The following is a 6,223-nucleotide window of genomic DNA, read 5'->3' on the forward strand; positions in this document are numbered from 1 at the left end:
GCTTATTGGACTACTTGGATCTGTGGGTTAGTTTTCATCAAATTTAAAATACTTCTGCCCATTTCCTCAAATATTATTTCTGATCCTTCTCTCTCTCTTTTCTGACTCTGATTATTCCATGTTAGGTGGCTTAATATTGTCTCACAGATCACTCGGAATCTGGTTATGGTTTTTCATGCAGTTTTTTCTGTATGCTTTGTGATGGGTAGTTCTGTTGCCATGTCTTCACGTGCACTGATCTCTTGCAATGTTTAATATTCTCTTAACCCAAGCCAATGAAAATTTATATTTTAGGGATATTTATCTGTAGAAATTCCATTTAATTCTTTTTGTATTTTTTATTTCTTTCTTCCTTAAATTTGTGTTTTCCCTTCAACCATTGAGCATATTACATATATACATGTATATTTCAAAGCATATATACATACATGCTTTGAAATTACTTTCTTCTCATTTTACCATCTTCAAAATATTCAAAATATTGATAATCTGGTTTTGTTTTTATTGACAGAGCTCTCTCTTTATACGTGTTACATCTTCCTGCTTTGTAATGTGTCTAGTAATTTTAAAATAGACATCCAAACATTGTCTTTTTTTTTTTTTTTTTTTTTTAGTTTAGGGTTTTTTGTTTCTTTGTTGTTTTTAAGACTGTTAGGCTGTGCTCTGGCAGACAATTAAGTTATTTGTGCACTCATTTGCTAGTTTTGAAGTGTGTATTTAATCTTTTTTAGCGTTTTCTTCCAGGGCTAGTTTGGCCGCTGCTGTGGCACGGCCCTTCTAAGGTCTCTATTGAAGACCCTGTGTGTTTGACAAGGTCTCTCCTCTCTGGCTGGCGGCAAGTCAAAAGGTTTCTGGCTCTGCTGTCTGAGAAACCCTGGGGTTGTTTGACTTACAGGTTCCTGGTGCCTTTTCTGCACCTGGAGGCTCTTCTTCTAGCCACATAGAGCTTCACTCTGTGCGTGTGCAGAGTGGTGTTCATCCAGTGACTTGAGGGGACACCTAGCAGGATCCTCAGGTCTTTCTCTGCATGGTTTCCCCCTCTCCAGCACTCGGCCTTGCAAAGTCCTCAGTTCCCTCAAGCCAGTGGTATGGCCTTGCTCCGGTAGGGGTTCTTCTCTCCGCACTACAGTCTGTAATTTGCCTCCTGGAAGTAAGTCTAGCAAATTTTGCATCCATCTCGTTTGTTTCCTGTCTCTCAGGGACCACAGTCTTTCACTTCCTGTTCTCCAAAATCTGAAAACAGTTGCTTAATATAGTCTGTCCAGTTTCACTTGCTGAGGCAGGAGGACAAGTCCCAGCTTCAGTGCCCCTCTGACAGCCGGATGCTGCGTTTGGTTTTTAATAAATAATTATAATCATCACTCACAAACTTTGTTCCTAATTTTTAAAATGTACCTAATTTCTTATATGGTTTCTATGCCATGTAGACTCTGATCATATTCTGAGCGACATTCTAATACGATCTCATCTGTTTTCCAGAGGACATGAAAATTACTTCCAACTTTTTCAGGATTATTATAAACATTTGGGGCTTATCTGTCCTCCTGACGTCCCTGTACATATCGTAGCTAATAATCCACCCCAACTTTTTCCGATGTGGATTCTGCGAGATAGAATTCCATTCCGAAGTCCGACGGGGAAGGGGTCATGGCTGAGTAAGTCTGGGAAATACTGCATGCTAGGTCCTCTTCTTGGTGAGGCTTAATGTGCACTGGCTTGTTAAAGGCTTGGGGACTTTCGCATAAAGAAATTTTATTTATCTTTTTTGTTGTTACCTTAATTTTTTTGAACATTTTATGTAATTTTATTGTTATTCTCTTAACACCGAAAGCATGACTAATTTCAGTTTCAAGCGACAGAGCCTGGATGCGTGTGTCCTGTCAGGCCTCTGGTCTGCTCTTCCACTGAGGCCTGAGCTGAGGATCTGGACTGTAGTCGACGGCCCTTGGCAATTGTTGCCCACTCCTCAAGTCCTCCAGCCCTAGCTCCCACTCCAAGAGCAGGGATGCAGACTCCATAGGGGTGTCACCTGAGGCCCGGGAGTTGGTAGGCTCCTAAGGGAAGGAGATTGGGATGATATCAGAGGCCATAACGTCCCATGGAGGCTCCAAGGGCCCTGGGGATGTAAAGTTGCTAGAAAACACAATGCTTTGAGAAATTCCGAAGGCTTTGCTTCCCGCAGACCCAGGAGAGGTGCTGGTGGGGCCTGGGGTTATAAGGCTTGGAGCCCTGGGTCTCTGCCTGACCCCCTTAGAATTGTAGAGGACAGCACTCTAGGTTACAGGCTTACTCCAAAGACAGAGTTGCCTTGGGCTTTTGTATCTGCTCAAAGTGAAGATGTGGGTCTGCTCAGTAAGAACCCTGTCTCCATGGGCAGGGCCTGCTCGTCCTTGCTTGTTCCAGGCCGCCTGGCCATTCAGTCACCCTCCACTTGGAAAACCACTCTTGTCCTGCACGGGAGATGTTTGGAAGGTCGATAGACGAAGACAGAGAGGTGAACAAGGCAGCTACAGCTGTCCTGAAGAGTTGGTGAGGGCCAGAACTAAGCCGCTGCAGATGGAAAGAAAGCCAACAGTTCAAGGAATTTTCATAGAAACTCAGCACCAGATCCAGCCCATCTAACTCTTCCATTCCCCTCTAGTGGGCCTCAGTAAACTATCTGTCATTCATCAAAAGCACTGTGCCAGGGGAGGAGGGGGCAGCGGGTAGAGAATAGAGAGTGTGCTTAGCATGCACAGGTCCTGGGTTCAATCCCCAGTACCTCCAGTAAAAATAAATTAATAGATCAATAATTAAGAGAAAAAAGCATTGTGCTGTCCTGACTCCCCACCCTGGCTAATGCCATCCTTTCAGCCTTTGACCATCTCTTCTTCCATGAGGGCTTCCCTAAGGCTTATGCCGAGGCTGGCACTTCTGTTTCCTGGCCAACACACTTTTTTCCAAATCAGTGAATAAAACCCAAATGACTAAGTGAAAAAAGGCAGACAGAGAAAGATGACTACTGGATGACATCACTTACCTGCAGAATGTAAAAAATGCAACCAACTAATAAATAGAAGTAAAAGGAAGCAGACTCACAGACAGAGAACAAACCAGCGGTTACCAGCGGGGAGGGGGCGGGGCGGTATAGGGGAGACGGGGCAGGAGGTGCGAACTTCCGGGTGTGAGAGAGGCTCAAGGGTGCATGTACGACACGGAGAGTATCGCCAATATTTTGTAATAACTGTAAATGGAAAATAACCTTTCAAAATTGTATACAAATTTAAAATTTTTAATTTAAAGATTTTTAAAATAAATGTTAAAAAAAAAAGAGTACATGAACTCTACCTGCAGATGAACAGTCCATCCCCTGGCAGTGAGCTGGGTGTGGCCAGGGAGTCCTACTGACAGTGCAGTGAGTGACCACTTCATGCTCTGCCCTGCGCCATCCCATGTTTGCCTCTCTTGCCAACCTCATCAGTTTGTTCTGTCCCACAGCTCTGTGTCGGTAAGCCTCACACAGAGGCACTTAATAAATATTTGTTTCATGAATATGGCGGCAAGCAAATCAACCTCCAGCCAGCAGTTCAGAAATCAACTGATAACAAGGTTTCTCACCTGGAGATGACCAGCCGGTGGACTATTACGAGGCAGGCGGGGTGCTCTGTGACGAGCCCCTCCCCTGAGCCACTCCTCCCGTGCCCAGGGTGCTGGTGGGGGCACTTGGGGGAGGAGGCACAGTGCTGGGAGGCCGGTGGTGACCGCCAGGCTCGAGCTGTCCTGACGCCACATCACGGGCTCCGAGCCCTCTCATTTTACTGGCTCTGTAATAAATGTGTAAGGCACATGGTCGTAGTTTATGCTGCAGGGCTTAAAGTCATTTACCAGCCATGTCCACCCTCTTGGCCAATAAATGTTTTCCAAATCAATGAATAAAATTCAATGAGGAAATGGGCCCTTTACCTAGCGGGACGCACAGCCTCCTGTTTGCAGCGACTGTGCCTGGAGGTGCCCGGATGTTTGGGGGGCAGCCCGGCTGTGCAGGACCCCAGCAGGGCTGACGCAGCTGCCTCCCCAGACCTGGCGCTGGCTCGGCCTGGATGGTCAGACAGGCATTTTTACTGCCTTTTCTTTTCTCCATGAAATTTTTAAGTTGTTTGCTGGAATTGGCTGCATTAATCAAGCAGTTGTTTCTCAGAGACATGGTTTATGTTTGCTGGAGCCAGGCAGGGATCCGCAGGCACTGTTTTCCCCTGCTGAAAGTAAACTCTGAGCCAGAGAGTGAAATGCCATTGGTTTTATTTCATCGCAAAGCCCCCGAGGACAAATTCTCATCCTTTCTGGATTTAGATTTGGTTTTGTGACAAAGTCGAAGCAATGAGACTGGAGGGAATTTTGGGACATGAGAAAGAAGACAGGAGAAAATTCTGAGTCTTTAAGGCATAAGGAGCAGCCAAGGAAAACCACCCACCTCCAGGCCCCATTCAGGGGCCAGCATACCTTCGTCTGCTCGGAGGGGCAGGCTTGTCCTCTTACGTGACTCATCGCCCCGCCAGAGTGCAAGGCGCTTGTGCTGAGCCAGGGGGCATGGTGACGCTGGGCGTGAGGACTGGGCGCTTTCCAGCCAGGCGCCCGGGACAGTGGTGGTTCCTCGTTCACATGGCTCCCAGGTACCACATTCAGCCCCACCGTGCGGGTAGTTTATCACAGCTCATTGCCGAAGGCCGTGTCTGTTTCATTTCAAGATGGTGCTCATTATTTCTCCAGAGAATTAGAAGTAATCTATGAACCCTGATTTTAAAAGGGGAACTAGGAAAAGCATAAACAAAAAAATAAAAGCATCTATAAGCAGGCAATTCAGACATAACTTCTGGCAACGTTTTGATTATTTTTCTTTTGTCTTTTTTTAGACCCTCCCTGGGACCTTGAATATTTTATGAGAACGTCATTTTTATGGATTCGCAGTATTCAGCATTACCGGTGTATCGTAAACTATCCAGCGATTCTTCCGTCATTGATTATTTAGGTGGTTGCTCTTTTTCTCACTATTATAAATAAGACTGCGTTGAGCATCCTGGTGCAAAAATCTAGGCCATATTTTTTTATTTTTACAGGGCACATTTTTGGAGGCAAGGCTATGGGAATCAAAGAATATCACCTCTTTCACAGCCTCAGTCCATAAAGCTAAATACTAAACTAGGCTACACAGTGTCCTAACAGCCTGTTAATTTACCAAGAAAAATCATCAGACTTACTGTGAAGACCTCCAGACTCTAGTCATTCGGTTCATTTTTCCTTGAAGCCTTCAACCAAATTTCTTGAAATAGGCATGAAGCAAAATGGAAAACTTTTCTGTGGATACAGAAAAGATCCATTCTTGTTTCTTCTATTTCATGAAACAACGTTTTTCAGTTTGCTGACCAGCATTGTGCTAGGATGCACTGCAAATGACAATGAGCTTCAGACTTCCAAGTAAGCAGGCAAGTCTCTTCCCAGCCCAGAGGCGACATCTGGGCAGCACACAACTTCTGAAAGCCTTTCCTGGAAAACAGCCTCGGATCCGTTTCCAGCACCAGGCACACAAAGCCCACTTCAAACTGCACTGGATAAAATAATCTGCGTGGTTTGTATTATGCTAACCTGAGGTTATCATTGACTCTACGGGGCTGTGGTTTTCCCTTCGGTCCAGTCTTCAGATAAATCAGACCCCGCCATCAGCAATGAACTTGTTAGCTTCAATTGAATAGGTTTTCTTTTTCGGTCTTGAAATTCCTATGTCTTTATGTAACTTCCCTGCTAACTATGACAAAAATAAATAAACACATTCCACCAGTGAGGAAAGAAAGGCAAGGCAGGCAAGGCGAGAACGTGACGTCTGCACCCTCCACGAAGGCTCCTGATTCAAGGCTGGAAAGGCAAGAACCACAGTGTCCTTCAAATCCAGTGGCATGCGGCGGCCTCTCCAGCCTGTGTTTTGGAAAAAGCATCTGAATGAAGGACTTTACAAATATCGGTATGCTAGTCACTGTGTTAGGACCATAGCCACGGTCGGCATGCCCTGAACTGAGCCAGGAAGTCTGGGGTGAAGGCGGCAGGAGCACCGCTGCCGGCTTTCTCTTGTTGGGCCTGATACCACCCCTTCTAAGCCCTGGATGATCACCTACTGTTCTGAGGCCCCTGGACAGAAAGCTTCAGCGCAGAGACCGCATTCAGGTTTCTGTCAGAGCACAGAACTCTTTTCGAG

The 6,223-nt window shown here is 45.7% G+C and overlaps 1 long non-coding RNA gene across 1 annotated transcript; it reads right to left on the reverse strand.

The window, feature by feature from the left end:
* Positions 1–557: 557 nt before the first annotated feature.
* Positions 558–5,449, reverse strand: LOC116663822. Its single transcript, XR_004320185.1, has 4 exons — positions 5,235–5,449; positions 3,943–4,788; positions 3,598–3,803; positions 558–2,550 (listed from the first exon to the last, which is right to left on the reverse strand). It is a non-coding gene; the product is annotated as an uncharacterized LOC116663822 (long non-coding RNA).
* Positions 5,450–6,223: the final 774 nt, after the last annotated feature.

Source organism: Camelus ferus, chromosome 5 (genome assembly GCF_009834535.1).
Source record: "Camelus ferus isolate YT-003-E chromosome 5, BCGSAC_Cfer_1.0, whole genome shotgun sequence".
Lineage (NCBI taxonomy): Eukaryota > Metazoa > Chordata > Mammalia > Artiodactyla > Camelidae > Camelus > Camelus ferus.